Source organism: Macrobrachium rosenbergii, chromosome 6 (assembly GCF_040412425.1).
Source record: "Macrobrachium rosenbergii isolate ZJJX-2024 chromosome 6, ASM4041242v1, whole genome shotgun sequence".
In the NCBI taxonomy this organism is placed as follows: domain Eukaryota; kingdom Metazoa; phylum Arthropoda; class Malacostraca; order Decapoda; family Palaemonidae; genus Macrobrachium; species Macrobrachium rosenbergii.
The window spans coordinates 8,770,638-8,791,591 of record NC_089746.1 but is presented as its reverse complement, the minus strand read 5'-3'; the positions used below and the strand labels follow the sequence as shown (position 1 = coordinate 8,791,591).

General features: G+C 33.0%; 1 protein-coding gene across 2 annotated transcripts in view; it reads right to left on the bottom strand.

Annotated features, from left to right (window-relative positions):
• LOC136839162 (uncharacterized) overlaps window positions 1–20,449 on the bottom strand; it is a 32,409-nt gene extending 11,960 nt beyond the window's left edge. The window contains exon 1 of one of the 2 annotated variants that reach the window (XM_067104841.1): window positions 20,139–20,449. The gene's annotated coding sequence lies outside the window, so the exon portion shown is untranslated. The remainder of the gene's footprint in view (window positions 1–20,138) is intronic. The other variant, XM_067104840.1, reaches the window with a different exon arrangement.
• Between the last annotated feature and the right edge of the window lie 505 nt (window positions 20,450–20,954).

The following is a 20,954-nucleotide window of genomic DNA, read 5'->3' as shown; positions in this document are numbered from 1 at the left end:
ATCAAATTCGTGTAATATATAATGTTATTTGTTTAGGTAAAAACAAATAATAATAATAGTAATAATAATCTGAGATGATATCGTCCATTTACCACAGATCTCTTCATAGACACACTGGACTTGGTGATGATTAAAAAAAATTTTTTCTCCCTAACATGGAAAACCTCTTTTACCATATATATATATCTTCTATTAATAAAATGGGGACTGTTTTCTCTCTCTCTCTCTCTCTCTCTCTCTCTCTCTCTCTCTCTCTCTCTCTCTCTCTCTCTCTCTTAGTGCTTAGCAAGTGCGTGTTGATTTTCTGTAGAGGTTTTTGTGCTTGGTCCTATATAGTAGTGTTTTTATGATTATTCATAGAAGGTGTTCTTTTTCTATGCTCCATTATATGTTTTGGCCCTGGTTTGTGCTCATGATTTATGTCTGAATATGTCTATATATATATATATATATATATATATATATATATATATATATATATATATATATATATATACATATATATATATATGTGTGTGTGTGTGTGTACAGTATATATATATATATATATATATATATATATATATATATATATATATATATATATATATATATGTATATATATATATAAATATATATATATATATATATATATATATATATATATATATATATATATATATGTATATATATATATATATATATATATATATATATATATATATATATATATATATATATATATATATATATATATATATATATATATATATATATGACTGTGAAATATTTTCTGTTAAAACAGAATTCCATCAAATATAGGAGAGCCCATAGAAACGCCAAAATATGGAAAATAGAGTCTACATTTCAGAGACCGAAGTGTCTCTCCTCAGGCAAATAGTGAATGAGGAAAAGTTACAGAAAAGCGGTATCTGTATATACCAAAGATCCATTGGTCAGCCGTTAAGTCACTCCAGTTAACAATTTCTCTTTAATTTTCTTAATCGCTGGTTGAAGGAAAATTTTATCTCAGTTATCTGAATCCCAGGCGCCTCTTGAGAGATTCGTTGCATTTCTCTGTTTATTTAAGGCTGATTCCACCATCTGGTTTTTGAACCGACCATTGCTGCTATAAATAATACTAGACATATTCCAGTTTATTCTGTGGTTATGGTTATTTATGCATACACACACACACACACACACATATATATATAATATATATATATATATATATATATATATATATATATATATATATATATATATATATATATATATATATATATATATATACGTATGACTTTTATCACATCACCGTGATTCATATACAATCAGAAAGCTACAAACGTCCTTTAATATCCAGTTCGCTCTACCTCGGAAATAATATATTTTCATATATGTTACCGAAGGGGAATTTTTTAGTTGATAATAAGTACGCCGTCCCGTGGGCTCGAACCAACGAAGGACAGGAACTCAGGACTACAGGGACGCATTAACCCAGTCGGCCTTCGGTAACATATATGAAAATATATTATTTCCGAGGTAGAGCGAACTGGATATTAAAGGACGTTTGTAGCTTTCTGATTATATATACGTATATGTATATATCTATCTATCTATATACTCGTATATATACATATATATATATATAATTATATATATATGTGTGTGTGTGCGTGTGTATATAAGAGAGAGAGAGTAATGAATCATACTGAAGGACCTTCTCTTCGAAGTTTTGAAAAAAATAACGCTTTTTTTCAGACAGACTAAACGAAAAGTTTGTAAAGGAACAAACTGGACATTTCGACGGGCAACAACAATGGCACGAAAGAAGAAAAATCAATTGACAGCGCAGGAGAGAGAGAGCAATAGAACCTGATTAGAAAAAGAGATGAGCAATTCTTTGCGGCTGAAACCCAAATCAGGCAAGAGGTTAATGATGACAGTTTACGGTCATCGTTAACGGTATTGTCGACTGTTTGAATGAAAATGTAAAAAAACATTCTTCGCGTCTGAAGCTTTATTGACCTGGTTCCTGTAAGGGTGGAAACGTGATTGCGCTTAGCTCTCTCTCTCTCTCTCTCTCTCTCTCTCTCTCTCTCTCTCTCTCTCGTCGTGGGTCAACATGTCTGTCGTTCTTCCCGGCAATGATGGAAAACCCGTAGTCACATATTGTCTTCATGTAGGTTACTGTGCCAACCTAGATCTACCTTAGTTACGTATTCTCTTCCTCAACGCCTGTCTGCTCTCATTTTTTTTTTTTTTTAGTTTAGCTGTTCATCCTGAATTTATCTCTTGTAACTTTTTCCCCTCACTCTTTGATAGATAATCTAGAGCTTGCCATAAACAACAAGTAAAAAATGCCCCGAAGTTTCTTCGGCGCAATCGAGTTTTCTGTACATCATATAATCAAGACCACCGAAAACAGAGCTGTCTTTCGGTAGTCTCGGTATAACACTGTATGAGCCGCGGCCCATGAAACTTTCAGCCACGGCCCGGTGGTGGTCTGACCTATATCGTTGCCAGACGCACGATTATGGCTAACTTTAACCTTGAATAAAATAAAAACTAATGAGGCTAGAGGGCGGCAATTTGATTTTTTGGATAAATAGAGGGTGAATGAGCAACATACCAATTTGCAGCCCTCTAGCCTTAGTAACTTTTAAGCTCTGAGAGCGGCCAGAAAAAGTGCGTACGGACAAGCAAATAGCCATCTCAATGGCTTTCTTTTCAGAAAACTGAAAAACCAGAATTATTACCCGCGACACAAAAATGAACGAGAATGAGCAGACGAAAGAGGGAATCCATGGCCACTTTCTCTCTCATCTCGGGACAGAAAAGGATACTAGAAGATACGAGAAGATGCTGGAGGCAAACGCCCCCTCTATTCAGGCCGACGATAATGAGGTGTGACGCCAACGACCCTGAGAAAAGAATAGTATCTATTCATCAGGGTCGCGCGCGAGCATCCCACCTTCGGCCCTGGAGTGCGTGTACATATTTTGTTTCCTCTTTTGAAATCTGCTTTAATTAGAAAATGAAATTTCGTCAGGTATTTCATAATGGGACGTGAGACAAAGGTTTTATCCTACCAACAAAGTAGGATGGGAATTATTATCACTTTATAAGATGCGAGTTGTGCTTTAATGACCTAGTTTATATATATATATATATATATATATATATATATATATATATATATATATATATATATATATATATATATGCTATATAGGATGCGAGTGTATCGAGAAATTATGTATAGTTATTCTGCCCTTAATGTTGGTAATTGCTTTTCGTAATTGCCCTCATTTTTCGTTTATTACTTTTCGTTTTTCATTCCTTTGCGTCCTGACTTTGGAAGTTCAAAAGGCAGAGATTTTTCAAAATAAAATCTCTGGTAAAAAAAGTGTACTATGCAGTAGGAAATCTACTTAGATTCAAAGCTACTCAAATCATTATGCATAATAATTATTTATTATTATGAATTTCTACTGCAGTTTATTATTTCCGAGTTTATGTAACATAGTCTAGTAAGGAAGTTTCTCAATTAAGAATTCTATCCTTATTTCCCTGTACTGACGTTGTTCATATAGTGCAGGAAGCTTATCTTTAGTTTAGTACCATCATTCACATACTACAGGGAATTCGTCCAAGTTTTTCATTAATACTATTCTTCACATATGATAAAAGGTTCGTCTGCTGTTTTCAGAGATGCAGTTATTCACGTATGCTTATTCCGGAAATAGTCTTTGAAAAATGCACAATGCGCTCCCAGTATTTTGAAAAATAAAACATTTTGGTATAAAAAAAAGTGACACATAGCAATTGATTTAATTGTTTGTGGAACTCCGGCTGGAATCATTCGAATATAAAATTTCGTTATAACAGACGCCATAAAAGAAGACAAAATGACAGAAGTAGAGGATTATTAATGCAAGACATCAGGACAAAGGATATAGAAAATGGGACTCGACTGTATTATCGCCTGGCAAAGGGACAGAAAATGGAATTTTAATTTCAGCTGCCGAAAAGATTGAAAATGGGAATCTATTTTCAGGTGGCGCAAACGGAAACTTAAAAGATCCAGAAAGCCGACATCTCCAATGAATTCCTCGAGCTTCTTTCATCTTTCTTTTCTCTCATGGAATACATTAGCGCCCAAAGAAAAAGTGAAAATAACCGCAGAGCATTAATAAGACGCCTTCTTTGTACGGCCTGTCGAAGAGAATGTGAGATCCGTGAATGGGGCTTCTCACACTGGCTTGTTGATGGATTCCATTGAGAGGAGAAATGCTTCTTAAACTCTTCGCGTGAGAATGATGATCTCATTTGCCTTTTCTTTCGCTGCTGCTTTTCTCTGAAGTCTTTTGCACTGCCTCTGACTTTCTCCAGCGGTGGTTCTGTACCGGATTCGTAATAATTACTTTTGAAATTGAGGTTTTTGGGGGCCTGAGGAATGCTTCTTGGCGCTCGAGTTATGAGGAGAGACAGGTAGATAGATAGATAGACGTAGTCTAGCAGGCCATATGGGTTCGTATACATCTCAGGAGGTATCTGTTAAACTTAAAACTTTGAATGCCTTTGGAAGATGTTTAATATATAAAGTCATTGTCATTGCCAATTATTGTCATTTGAAGTCCACTTTTGAAACAACATAAAGGGATCCTTGACTTTCTGTTAAATTTCTCAAAAAGTCAAGTTTGCCAGCATGTTTGGCTATGCTTGCAAGTATACATGCTGTAAAAATGACACAATATTACACAAAGAATGTAACGCATAACAAGTTTCTAACAAGAGCAACAAAGAAACCTCAAATATATTTAGTATTTTAACAACAGTGGCTTGTTGAAGTCAATACCTGGAATCCTACCTGCCGAGACTGGTGTTTTCTCTCAGTTTGACATTTCATTTTTTACTTGTGAACTTCCAAATTATTGCCTGCATATTGCTTCATGTCCTTGAGTCTCTTGATTTCTGAATACCCTATCTAGAAGCTGTAGCCTTTGGGGGAGGGGCGGGGGGTGGGGGGAGATTACAAACCATTAATTATCCCCTAAGTGTTTCAAGAAAAGATTTGGAATTTTTCAAGTCTTTGTTCAATCAGGTCCTTGGCTGGTATTTTTCACCTCATTTATACACCGCTACAAGAAAGCAAGGTATTGTTCGCAAGATTCCTAAGGTGGTGGTTATAACGCGACAGACTCTTCAACATTTTTTCTTATTTTACAAAAATATTATTTTCTCATCTGAATGTTAGTAGCCAGTATTTTAAAGACAATTAGATGTTGTTTCAACATCAACAGATGATTTGCTGCCTGATCATCATCCGTTTGGCTACTTTCTGGATGAAGCAACAGTTTCTACCAAAACCAGACCCTATTGGCATATGAAAATTCTTTACCGAAATCCAAAACTGCGTCCTGCATTTCGAATAAAAAATATAAAACACTTCATGTACTAATCATAATGTATACATGCTGAGCAGATGTCTTTATGTTTCTGTAAGCATCATAAGATACTGTAGATAATTAGATACAAATTTTTAGCATGCTCTGAGGGAAGGCCTTAATGCTTGGAAGAGTCATTTTTTGTATTATCTAAAAATGGTTTTTCATTGTTATTGTATCTTCTTTTTTTCAGCCCCATGTACGTAATTTTTTCACGTAAGATGTGGAAACAGGAGTTTAATTATGAAGACTGTAACATTCACGAGGATTTCAAAGATATTATTATTATTATTATTATTATTATTATTATTATTATTATTATTATTATTATTATTATTATTATTATACAGAAGATGAACCCTATTCGTATGGAACAAGCCCAAAGGGGCCGTTGACTTGAAATTCAAGCTTCCAAAGAATATGGTGTTCATTCGAAAGAAGTAACAGACGGCAAAGAGAAATACAAGAAAAAGAGATCGCTACTTAAAAAAGAAGATATAGATTAACAAGTGGATAAATATATTGATGAAAAGTAAGTGGTATTATTAAAATATGTTAGAAACTAAAGAAAATAACGCGTAAAATAAACTGTGGCGTAAATTTTATTCAAGTTTTTCTTCTTTGGCAAAGGTATGGAGGGTTATAAAGTGGAAAACAGTAGCCAACCCTTAAGACTAGTTGCGTTTTATTACCGATTACTATCAGAAGGGTAATTCCTTCACTTAAAAGCTAATCTCGAAATGCTTTTGGGACGACCATTAGAATTAAACATTGTTTAAATAATTTAGAATCTTGGGTCACCCAATAATGTAAAAATATTCGAACCTGCAAACCGTTGATAGATAATTGTGTTCCGAGACTTCAGAGCAGAGCGATTATATAATTTATTATCCATAAAGTTTCTGAAACTTCATTCTCCTTACAAATGAATCATCAAACATCCAACTCCCATCTGTCCGGCCACGCTGACCGTAGTCACTGTGACGCTAGGTTGTGACATCCAATCGCTCAAATCAATCTCAACCCTAAGACACAAATTCTGTATGAATTATGAAACTCGGCCTTTATCGCAATCTTGATTAGCTTTCCGATAAGTTTACATATTACCTGGACGGCAGAGGGGAGAGAGGGGGGAGACAAAGCCAGCTAATTAAAGGGAGACTCGCAATCAGCATTATTGTCTGAAGGTAAACAGAGGTAAACAAACATTCGTGAACTGAGGAAAGAGAGAAAGCGTGGAAAATTTCCCTTCTCTCTCTCTCTCTCTCTCTCTCTCTCTCTCTCTCTCTCTCTCTCTCTCTTGTTTAAGCGTCTCATAATCCAATTAATGCTCAGAAGTTGCCTTTAATTGGGTGATCAGGCTTAATATGAACCGAAGGCACCCACTACCCCGAGACTCCTCCTCCAACCCGTCTGGGGCTGGGGCTTGGTATTCGTTGGTGGTAGATGAGAACAGGGATAAAGATATTCTCACTTCATCTCATATACTGTTCTCTCTCTTTCTTTCTTCCCTATTCTTTACTATGTTTTTTCTTCTCTGTCACTACTTCATTAAATTAGTAACATCTCTCTCTCTCTCTCTCTCTCTCTCTCTCTCTCTCTCTCTCTCTCTCTCTCTCTCTTCCCTATACTTTACATTCTTTTCTTCTCTGTCACTGCTTCATTAAATTAGTAAATGGCATCTCTCTCTCTCTCTCTCTCTCTCTACCCCTCTCTCTCTCTCTCTCTCATGGGTTAATTATCTAAATTATCTTTTTTTTAAAGACAGGCCTCCGTTACGTGTTCGGATTACATTCCTTGGACTACAGCAAAATGTCCCTTTTAAATTAAGCGTTGAATAGGGTAGTAGATTGCAGATACTCATTAGTATAAGCCTAGTTTGGGGTTTAATTACGGCGTGGATAAGAACAGGATTTTATGGTGATCTAATACTCTGACACACGTACCAACACACACACACTTTCACATACATAGTATGTAGGTGGAAAATAGGTTGAAGATGCCATAAGAAGTTTTCTATACGTGGGTTCACATACATGATTCAGCTGTTTAAGTAATATATATATATATATATATATATATATATATATATATATATATAAATATATATACATACATATGTATATATATAGACATTTGTGTGCATGCATTTATATATACATACATACACACATATATATATATACATATACACAGATTTATAGTTAAGAATATGAATATTTGTATACATTTATATATAGGCTATACATACAGGTATATGAATACATATACATATATACATATATATATATGTGTGTGTGTGTGTGTGTGGGTGAAGCTATAGCTGAAATCTGACAAGGGAAAGCAGCTGGAAGCGTAAAGTTCTGGGATAAAAACTTGACGCTAAATGACTGAGGAATGGCTGATGTTTGCAGGTCATACGGCTCTGATGGAGGATAGTGAAGAGAAGCTACAGAAACCAGTGAAAGAGCGTGAAAGTCTTTGCAAGAGAAAGTTGAGAGTAAATATGCGCAAGAAAAAGATAATTGGGGTGAATGGAAATCAAGAATAAGGAGCGAGGAATGTTAATATGGATGTTGGAAGAATGGAGGCAGATGTTTCATGAAGGTGTCTCTGTGTTAATGTAATGGAGAAGCGAAAAGTCACAGAACAGATGGAGAAAATAAAGCGACATTTTTTGGAAAATATTAGGAAGAGGCTTAGAGCTGAGTTGAATTGAATATAGAATGTAGCCCAAAGGCAAGCACTGGGACCTTTGAGGTCATTCAACGCTGAAATGGAAATTGACAGTAAAATGTTTGGAAGGTGTAACAAGAGGAAAACCTCAAAGCAGTTGCACTAAGAATCAATTGTTAGGAGAGCGTTGAGGAAAGTAAGATGGAAGTCAGAGAATATGAAAGGAGGTACAGTAAAAGGAACGAAAGGAGTTGCAGTTAGGGGTCGAAGGCACGCTTCAAAGAACCTTAAGTAATGCCTACAGTGCACCGCATGAGGTTCACTAATGGCACTACCCTACGGGGAGGAAGAGGCTTCGGGTGTCGATTAAAGCAAAATGGAAATGTATGAGGGGATTGCAGAGCTAACTCCGTTTATGGAATGAAAGTGTGGTTATCGGTTGCAAATAAACGAAAGAAGGTGGAAATCTTCCATAAGAACTATTTGCGTATTGGTTGGGCTGTAAGAAGAATAATCATGGTGAGAAATGTGGAGATGTAGAAATGAAGAATAAAACTTTTATATATTGGTAAGGATCCGTTATTGAACTGGTATATGAGCTTATTTCTTATATTTATACATTTATATATGTATATATAAGTATATAAAAATATATACTGAATATATATATTCATATTTATTTATATAAATATATACTCTATATACTGTATATATATATTTATATTTATTTATATAAATATATACATATATATATACTGTATATATATATATATATATATATATATATATATATATATATATATATATATATATATATATATATATATTTATATTTATATACATAAATAAATGCATATATATTTATATATGCTTAAAAAGTCACAGGAAAATGGGACTCATATATTTATATATGCTTATAAAATATATATATAAAATATATATATATATATATATATATATATATATATATATATATATATATATATATATATATATATATATATATATATATATATGTATAACTGAATCACGAAAATATGGAACGTGATGAATATATAAATAAAGATAAAATCATGAAGGAAAGGAAACATGGAGTGCTGCGAGGCCTTACGTCACTAGTGTCGAAAGGCCTCGCAGCACTCCAGTGTTTCCGTTTCCTTCGTGGATTTTATCTTTATATATATGTGTGTGTGTGTGTGTGTGTGTGTGGGTGAAGCTATAGCTGAAATCTGAAAAGGGAAAGCAGCTGGAAGCGTAAAGTTCTGGGATAAGAACTTGACGCTAAATGACTGAGGAATGGCTGATGTTTGCAGGTCATACGGCTCTGATGGAGGATAGTGAAGAGAAGCTACAGAAACCAGTGAAAGAGCTTGAAAGTCTTTGCAAGAGAAAGTTGAGAGTAAATATGCGCAAGAAAAAGATAATTCGGGTGAATGGAAATCAAGAATAAGGAGCGAGGAATGTTAATATGGATGTTGGAAGAATGGAGGCAGATGTTTCATGAAGGTGTCTCTGTGTTAATGTAATGGAGAAGCGAAAAGTCACAGAACAGATGGAGAAAATAAAGCGACATTTTTTGGAAAATATTAGGAAGAGGCTTAGAGCTGAGTTGAATTGAATATAGAATGTAGCCCAAAGGCCAAGCACTGGGACCTTTGAGGTCATTCAACGCTGAAATGGAAATTGACAGTAAAATGTTTGGAAGGTGTAACAGGAGGAAAACCTCAAAGCAGTTGCACTAAGAATCAATTGTTAGGAGAGCGTTGAGGAAAGTAAGATGGAAGTCAGAGAATATGAAAGGAGGTACAGTAAAAGGAACGAAAGGAGTTGCAGTTAGGGGTCGAAGGCACGCTCCAAAGAACCTTAAGTAATGCCTACAGTGCACCGCATGAGGTTCACTAATGGCACTACCCTACGGGGAGGAAGAGGCTTCGGGTGTCGATTAAAGCAAAATGGAAATGTATGAGGGAATTGCAGAGCTAACTCCGTTTATGGATTGAAAGTGTGGTTATCGGTTGCAAATAAACGAAAGAAGGTGGAAACCTTCCATAAGAACTATTTGCGTATTGGTTGGGCTGTAAGAAGAATAATCATGGTGAGAAATGTGGAGATGTAGAAATGAAGAATAAAACTTTTATATATTGGTAAGGATCCGTTATTGAACTGGTATATGAGCTTATTTCTTATATTTATACATTTATATATGTATATATAAGTATATAAATATATATACTGAATATATATATTCATATTTATTTATATAAATATATACTCTATATACTGTATATATATATTTATATTTATTTATATAAATATATACATATATATATACTGTATATATATATATATATATATATATATATATATATATATATATATATATATAAATATATATATATATATATATATATATATATATTTATATTTATATACATAAATAAATATATATATATTTATATATTTATAAATCACATAAATAAATGCATATATATTTATATATGCTTAAAAAGTCACAGAAAAATGGGATATATATAATACTTATATATACATATATATATATATATATATATATATATATATATATATATATATATATATATATATATGTATAACTGAATCACAGTGAAAATATGGAACGTGATGAATATATAAATAAAGATAAAATCCGCGAAGGAAACGGAAACACTGGAGTGCTGCGAGGCCTTACGTCACTAGTGTCGAAAGGCCTCGCAGCACTTCAGTGTTGAATGAGTGTGGTTATCGGTTGCAAAACAGAAGGTGGAACGTTTCTTCGTGGATTTTATCTTTTATATATATGTGTGTGTGTGTGTGTGTGTGTGTGGGTGAAGCTATAGCTGAATTCTGAAAAGGGAAAGCAGCTGGAAGCGTAAAGTTCTGGGATAAGAACTTGACGCTAAATGACTGAGGAATGGCTGATGTTTGCAGGTCATACGGCTCTGATGGAGGATAGTGAAGAGAAGCTACAGAAACCAGTGAAAGAGCTTGAAAGTCTTTGCAAGAGAAAGTTGAGAGTAAATATGCGCAAGAAAAAGATAATTCGGGTGAATGGAAATCAAGAATAAGGAGCGAGGAATGTTAATATGGATGTTGGAAGAATGGAGGCAGATGTTTCATGAAGGTGTCTCTGTGTTAATGTAATGGAGAAGCGAAAAGTCACAGAACAGATGGAGAAAATAAAGCGACATTTTTTGGAAAATATTAGGAAGAGGCTTAGAGCTGAGTTGAATTGAATATAGAATGTAGCCCAAAGGCCAAGCACTGGGACCTTTGAGGTCATTCAGCGCTGAAATGGAAATTGACAGTAAAATGTTTGGAAGGTGTAACAGGAGGAAAACCTCAAAGCAGTTGCACTAAGAATCAATTGTTAGGAGAGCGTTGAGGAAAGTAAGATGGAAGTCAGAGAATATGAAAGGAGGTACAGTAAAAGGAACGAAAGGAGTTGCAGTTAGGGGTCGAAGGCACGCTCCAAAGAACCTTAAGTAATGCCTACAGTGCACCGCATGAGGTTCACTAATGGCACTACCCTACGGGAAGGAAGAGGCTTCGGGTGTCGATTAAAGCAAAATGGAAATGTATGAGGGGATTGCAGAGCTAACTCCGTTTATGGATTGAAAGTGTGGTTATCGGTTGCAAATAAACGAAAGAAGGTGGAAATCTTCCATAAGAACTATTTGCGTATTGGTTGGGCTGTAAGAAGAATAATCATGGTGAGAAATGTGGAGATGTAGAAATGAAGAATAAAACTTTTATATATTGGTAAGGATCCGTTATTGAACTGGTATATGAGCTTATTTCTTGTATTTATACATTTATATATGTACAGTATATATAAGTATATAAATATATATACTGTATATATATATTTATATCTATTTATATAAATATATACATATATATATATTTATATAAATATATACATATATAAATATATACTCTATGTATAGTATGTATATATATATATATATATATATATATATATATATATATATATATATATATATATATATATATATATATATATATATATATATATATATATATATATATATGTGTGTGTGTGTGTGTGTGTGTGTGTGTGATTTTTATCACACCGTGATTCATATACAATCAGTAAGCTACAAACCAGGAGTCACAATAGATGCACGTGACTTCAGTGTATAAGCGAATCCCACAGGAAAATGGGAGAGGCTTATACTTATATATATATATATATATATATATATATATATATATATATATATATATATGTATATATATATATATATATATATATATTTATGTTTATATATATAAATAAATGCATATATAATTATATATGCTTAAAAAGTCACAGTAGACGCACGTGACTTCAGTGTATAATGCTGAATCCCACAGGAAAATGGGATTCGCTTATACTTATATATATATATATATATATATATATATATATATATATATATATATATATGTGTGTGTGTGTGTGTGTGTGTGTGTGTGTGTGTGTGTGTGTTGTGTTTGTGTGTGTGAGTGTGGGTGTGTGTATGTGTGTATTCAGAGTAAATTTGAGGCTGCTATTGATTTTCAGTTATAAAGACTAAACACGATATGACTCCCTTAGAAGAGAGAGAGAGAGAGAGAGAGAGAGAGAGAGAGAGAGAGAGAGAGAGAGAGAGAGAGAGAGAGAGTTCGCTTCTCTTTTAATGATGGTAAATTCTCCAATCATCCTTTGCTCCGTTTTAAGAAGAAAAGCTCACAAATAACGCTGCCGTGACAATTATTTTCTGAGGACAGTGAATAGTGGCGGAAACGATGATAACTGGGAGGAGAAATAACGGCGGGGGGGGGAGTAGTGATAATAAGTGATGAGGCAGTTCCGGGACTGAAGGACCTGTAAGAGTGTGATTGATTTTATTTTGATGAGAATTCATCGCATTTTCTGTTAAGCTTACTGACAGTAAATTGTACTTTGCATCTTTGAATAAAATCCTAAACAATGCATTTATATTTCAATGAAAAATAACAATGTATGGAAGCATAATAATAAAAATTAATTGTAATTTGTATTCTTAAACAGACTAAAAAAAAACAATACATTCCACACGGTGTGAGGCACCAAGTCAAAGAACCCAAAATAACAAAAGCGTGACAACAGGGCTTCCGGAAAAGCGGACATCACCAGAACGTTAAATAACAGATGCCACTCAAATGATCGCTCCGTCAGCGAGCGTGGATTGGAAATTTCAGTCGCTGAAAACAGCAGAAGAAGAGAAGCTCTTACAAGTGTCGTCAAGAATGAATAGGTTACAGACGACCAAGAAACAGACGAAGAAGCGACAGACTTAACTCGATTTACGTCTCGTTTGTGGGGGCGTGTTTTGTCTGACTCGGAGAGCCGGTGTGGTTCTTGCTGTTCAGAGCGTACTGAGATTGAAAAAAAAAAATCTCATATACAGCACTGTTCATAAATGAATTGGATCTTGTAATGGAAACTAAGCAGTTTGGAATAAATGTCTCGTACAGAGCTGATTATAAAATTTAAAAAAAATTTGAGATGTTCATGGAAACTAGACCCTAATGATCGTAGCACTTCTTAATTCTGCTCGTCATACAGCCAAGCAAAGTGTTTCTAAAGAGAGAGAGAGAGAGAGAGAGAGAGAGAGAGAGAGAGAGAGAGAGGTTCAACTAAAGAAAACAGATATACATATATAACTGGATTGGATCTTGTAATGGAAACTAAGCAGTTTGGAATAAATGTCTCGTACAGAGCTGATTATAAAATTTTAAAAAAATTTGAGATGTTCATGGAAACTAGACCCTAATGATCGTAGCACTTCTTAATTCTGCTTGTCATACAGCCCAAAATAACAAAGTGTTTCAAAGAGTTTCTAAAGAGAGAGAGAGAGAGAGAGAGAGAGAGAGAGAGAGAGAGAGGTTCAACTAAAGAAAACAGATATACATATATAACTGGATTGGATCTTGTAATGGAAACTAAGCAGTTTGGAATAAATGTCTCGTACAGAGCTGATTATAAAATTTAAAAAAAATTTGAGAAGTTCATGGAAACTAGACCCTAATGATCGTAGCACTTCTTAATTCTGCTTGTCATACAGCCAAGCAAAGTGTTTCTAAAGAGAGAGAGAGAGAGAGAGAGAGAGAGAGGTTCACCTAAAGAAAACAGATATACATATACTTATTCCATTTCATGGAAATAATGCTCTCATCTGCACACTGCAGAAATTTGACGCACTTCCTTGATTTGTCAGCAGTTTTCTTCCGTGTACCAAGAATTCTATGCGTCTGTCGTGGATGCGTCTAATCTCCAGTTTCTTAAGCCACCCTATCCAGTAGCCTTTGACGTCGTTCCGATTTCTTATGAATTTCTAGCAACTCATTCATTCTCTTAATCGTAAGAATTGTTTTCTTTTGTAAGTTTTGGTCATTTCTAGTCATCTAATTCTGTATGAAAAGAATTATATATTTATTATATATAATATATTTATATATATATATATATATATATAGTATATATAGATTATATATGAAAATATATATATATATATATATATATATATATATATATATATATATATATATATATATATATATATATATATATATATACATATATACATGTTTGTGTATATGATATACACATGTATATATATATATGTATATATACATATATATTTATAATTCATGCATTCCAACCTTGACCTCCTTAGATGCACCAAGTTGCTTTTCAATCTTTTGCAGACGTCCAGCTAAAACAGACACAGGCAAAACAACAACAAAGTCATAAAAAGGAAGGACAACAAAACCTGGTAGAAAAAGCACACAAACAAACAAATAAAATTAAGCAAATAAATGAACAGAAAGAAGGCAAAATGAAAGACATCTGTTCTCCAGAAAACCTCTGCATGACATCATTAAACTAAAGCTACATTACTGATTATAAAGATTCCTCTTCTTTGACTTCTATATAAAAAAGATAATTTCAACTTTTGATGACGCGTTGCTAATTATGAACTTTAACGAGCCTAAAAATTCCAGCAAAGTTTGTTCTCTTGAAAAACACAGTCCGCGTGGTTAGGCTTTTTTTTTTTTGTTTACTTTTTACAGAGTTAATTAGCCGAAGTTTCTTTGGTTCGACAACAAAAATTCATCCAATCTGTCAACATAGGAAAAAGATTTCTATTACCCATTTATCACCCTTATTTCTAAGCTATTTATTTACCGCATAGTTAAAAAAGTAGATTTAAATAAAAACAAGTAAAAAATGCGCCGAACTTTCTTTGACGCAATCAAGGCCACCGAAAATAGATCTATCTTTTGGTGGTCTCGCTATAATGCTCTATGAAACGCGGCCCATGAAATTTTAACCACGGCCCAGTGGTGGCCTGTCCTATATCGTTGCCAGATGCACGATTATGGCTAACTTTAACCTTAAAAAAATAAAAATTATTGAGGCTAGAGGGCTGCAATTTGGTATGTTTGATGACTGGACGGTGGATGAGCAACATACCAAATTGCAGCCCTCTAGCCTCAGTAGTTTTTAAGATCTGAGAGCGGACAGAAAAGTGCGGACAGAAAAAAGTGCGGACGGACAGACAAAGCCGGCACAATAGTTTTATTTTACAAAAAAACTAAAAAGGGGTAATAATGATATTATATGAATATTTTTCTTTTATCATACGCCTTTTCTCCTTTTTTTAGGGGGGGCCTAAAACTCTCCGGTTTTCAGGTAGGTCTACGGATGAGGTTGCCAGCCCTATAGCCTTGTCTTGACCTCAGCTGATCACCGTAAAGTTGAGATTTACCACCTCTCTGTCTGTCAGTCAGTCTGTCAGTCTCTCTCTCTCTCTCTCTCTCTCTCTATATATATATATATATATATATATATATATATATATATATATATATATATATATATACACATGTATATGTATATAAATGAATATATATATACAAATATATATATATATATACATACATGTATATGTATATAATGAATACATATATACAAATTATATATATATATATATATATATATATATATATATATATATATATATATATATATATATATATATATATATATATATATATATATATACATACACACACACACACACACACACACACACACACACACATATATATATATATATATATATATATATATATATATATATATATTTGCATACATGTACATATTAATATAGAAAAAGAGTGAACTCTGGAGCGAGAGAACGCGGGAATACGGCTTAGTTAAACAAAGGATTCCATTGCCTTTTCATCACAGAAGTAAGTTCGTTAACCTGTACCACTATTTTAGGGCTTTTCCGCCAAATTTCTCTTCGATCCCCTGAAACCTTTCGGGAAATTACACGTGCCACGGAGTGTGTCCATTGAATGAAATGTCTCTATTTGAATGAGATCGTATTCACTCATCCTTGAAAGAATAACCTTGTGTCTTACGAGATGATGATATCATGAATAACCAAACAGATATACATGATGTCTCGATGTCATACGGAAGACAGCAAACATTCTCCAGCGAATTAATGAATGATACGTTGACTTGTAGTATTAAAAAATGCTCATGGTGGCATGAGTCTTGAAATGGAGAAACAATTCCACAGTTATGTATGGGTAGATATATTTTTAAAAATAAATCTCTATAGAGAGCTTTCGGGAATCTGTTCGAACAGATTCCCGGATTCTCTCTGTAGAGATTTATTTTTAAATATATGTACCCATACGTAACTTTGGATTTGCTTCTCCACTTATAGTATACAAAAATGCAATACATTATCGGACTTGAATTATTTGAGGCTAACAGAAAACACGCTGTCAATATAATATTGGATATACATTTAGTTGACTCTGTGCCAGCACGGACTCTTCCTTCAAAGCAGGCAGACTGATGAGACGAGATGTCTTCGACATATTTATGACGAAATATTTCTTCAACTAGCTTATTCATTCACTTTATTCACTGAGATTAAGATAACGAAATCCTGGCATGATTTACAATGAGTCAGTCTGCAAGAACCCCAAGATGAATATGACCTCGTAATCTTCAATTTAAAATGCAAAATTACCAAGTTAATTATAATGCCTTTCTGAATATGTTAAGATTGTTGTGGCTTTCGCTTGCAGTTTCATTATTATTATTATTATTATTATTATTATTATTATTATTATTATTATTATTATTATTATTATTATTATTATTATTATTATTATTCCTAAGAGATTCACAATCTGGTGAAAAATGCTTGTGTAATAAAAATCCACAATTATACAATAAATTTGACATGGTAAGGTAATACAGTATATAGCAAATTTTAAAAATTGCAGTACAATTTAATATATAATTGTGGATATTTAGTACACAATTATTATTATTATTATTATTATTATTATTATTATTATTATTATTATTATTATTATTATTATTATTATTATTATTATTATTATTATTATTATTGCTGTTGTTATTTTTGTTTCTTAATCGTAAAAAAAACTGAGAAATTAGGAGATTTGCAGTCACATCTGAATTATAACTTATCTTTTATATCATGTGCATTGCGTACATCATTTAAAATTCAGTGCTTCATGAACGTGTAGATAAAAATAAGGCAAAGATAAAAAATTTTAAAAAATTACTGAAAATAAAAATTAAATACACTCAAATACTCAGTTTTTCCCTATGGTAAAATAAAAATGCAGTCAATAAGTAATAATTACTGCAATTTAAATCAAGTCATAATTAATAATTATAAACTGTACATCATAGGAAAGACAAAAAATCGTAGATTTTCATGATGAAAACACTAATAAATTTCTTAGTACCTCATTTTTAGGGAACTTCTTCAATAGTATTATAAATAGATTTTTATCTCCAGCTTTTTCATTCTCTTTTAACCTGTTGCAAAGAGTTAAAACTTTTTAACTTTGAGGAGATATGAAAATGTATGTGTCGGCATCAACATAGAGTAAAGTGTAGATGAAAATATATAATGAATTAAGAGAAATAAAGAATAGATAGGAGTCTACATAAACACGCATTTATATATATATATATATATATATATATATATATATATATATATATATATATATATATATATATATATATATATATATATATATATATACACACACATATATATATATATATATATATATATATATATATATATATATATATATATATATATATATATATATATATATATATATATATATATATATATATATATATATATATATATATATATATATATATATATATATTATTCTTATACATTAGAGCATATAAGTTTTTGTCATATTCAGTTTACTTGAATTAGTTGCTTGACCTTATAAATTCCACTGATACATTCCTTCGTAACAACATGATAAATATATGTATATGCATATATGTATATGTATATATGTGTGTGTATGTGTGTAATAATAGCGAACTAAAGCAAAAATCATTAAGTTTATACATTGGTGATAACTGCGCTTTAAAGAGTTCACATCCTTAGGTATCCATAAAAATATATTTTAGTAAACACCAGCCATCCGCCACTGAACATTCGTATGTCAGGTTTAGCGTACGCTACGCTTGGCTACGTTCCAATAAGCAAACAAAAAGAGTGGGAACATTATAAGCAGAGACAAGCGTTTGTTTGTGACACTAACTCTTATTTGATGTTTCATTTATCCAAATGACTCCCACGGTGATGAAGGACACAGAAGACGTTTCTTTTTGCATGTATACTGTTATGTTTAATTGAGAGAGAGACAGACAGACAGACAGACGACGTGGTGCGCACATACTTTGATGTAATAATGTTTCGCAGTTGTTTTATATGAATGTAAATTATTGCATGCAAATACTGGTTTTATATCCTACTTAAAAGTGCAACGAGCATTCATGATAGTGCGGCTGATAATGCGTGTGGCCTTGCAATCTTTCGAATGAGTGACAAACAGCCACTCCGCAATGGTTGCGCAAAGCATATCCCAGATTTGCTGACAAACAACAAACAAAAATAGCAAGCTCGATTTCAGTTGTATTCATCATGTTTGAATTAAGGCTTGAGCTGAGATCCAGTTAAAAAATGTATATTCGATTTCATGATAATCCAAAGGCAGACTTCAAAAATGTCAAATTCCTTTGCTTCTTTTATTTGCATTTACTTATTCGCTTTCTTCGAGCCTGGGCAAGAAAAGGGCAGTAGGTTACTCGTCTCATAGGCCTACGCTCTAAATGAAAAATTTTAAAACCGTGACTATGAAAAAGGGCTGCAAAAAATCGACAAAGAACAACAACTACAAAAGGTAAAGCAAGTTAGTCATTTTTACAGTGGTGACTGACTGTGAACGAAATGCAGGTCATAGTGATGATGGTGATTCAAATCATTCTGTTTTCAGTCTATGAAGTGATGGTGCTGACTGATTCAACCTATTCTACTCTCTTCAAGAATATCTTCGGAATAAAAATATTAAAATCTGCTCTAGCAAGGAAATATTCTGAGAACTAACGGAAATATTTTCTTTCAAGAGTTGAGGAATTCGTAGCCTGTTCTAATTAATTCTGTCTTTTGGAATAAATTAAAGTCTTGAGTTTGTTCTCTCAAGAAAATATTCCGAAACAAATCATTAGAATATGTCCTTTCAGACAAAAACAGCTGGAATGAGTTTACTTCTATCCCTCAGACATGGGGAACTTTTTGTCGAATTTTCTTTCGCGCAAATTTTCGAAAACAGAAATCTATGATCTGTTGTTGCTAAAATTAGAATTCGCAGTCACTTATTTTAAGGAATTTTCTGAACACCTAATAGTCTGGAAACTTTAAAGCAATTTTTTTAAGTAAGAAAGCAAAAATTTCGAAGTATGTTTCTATCAAAAAACTTCGAAAAAAGTTAACATAGTTTACATCCTTTAGAAAAATAATTAGCCATTGGCGTTTCAAATAAATCTTCAAAAGCAAACGTTCAAAACTTGTTGATTTAATAAAAAAAAATCCTTACTTAGAGGGAAAAATCGAAGGTGACTTGAAGTAAACTCCAACCAAAATTCAGAGGACCAAGATGACGATTGTGTTGAAGGCGATGGAAAAAGGAAGAAAGATGCCTGTGCTCTCCTGAAGGTAAGTACCAACTCGGCGGATGCTGCTGGGGAATGCAGACGTCTCTGTCTCTCACTCTTCCTCCCTCTCTCTCTCTCTCTCTCTCTCTCTCTTTCTCCCTCTCTTCTCTCTGGCAGCCCGCGATCAGGAGTGACAGAGGAGGAGGCTGTGGGGTCCCGACGCTTCCAGAGGTGAAATGCGAGTGTGACTGCCGAGAGAGTTTCCGCTCTCTGATTTCCCCTCTCTCTCTCTCTCTCTCTCTCTCTCTCTCTCTCTCATACACACAGACATACACACGTTCCCACCTTACCTTGATCTCTCTCTCTCTCTCTCTCTCTCTCTCTCTCTCTCTCTCTCTCTCTCTTCTCTTTTTAACACCGCCCACGCAGTTTCATAAATCATATTTTTTTCTTGTGTATTGTTTTTTTGCTCTCTCTTTCTCTCTCTCTCTCTCTCTCTCTCTCTCTCTCTCTCTCTCTCTCTCTCTCAATTTGATGTATTAATATGAAAACGGAGAGAGGCATTACATTTCCATGACAGGTATTTGACAGATCATCATACAGACTAATCTGAAGAACTGTCAAATAATTCTTTTGCGTTAAACACGGTGTGCTGATAAACTTATGACACGAGATACATATATATATATATATATATATATATATATATATATATATATATATATATATATATATATATACACACACACATATATATA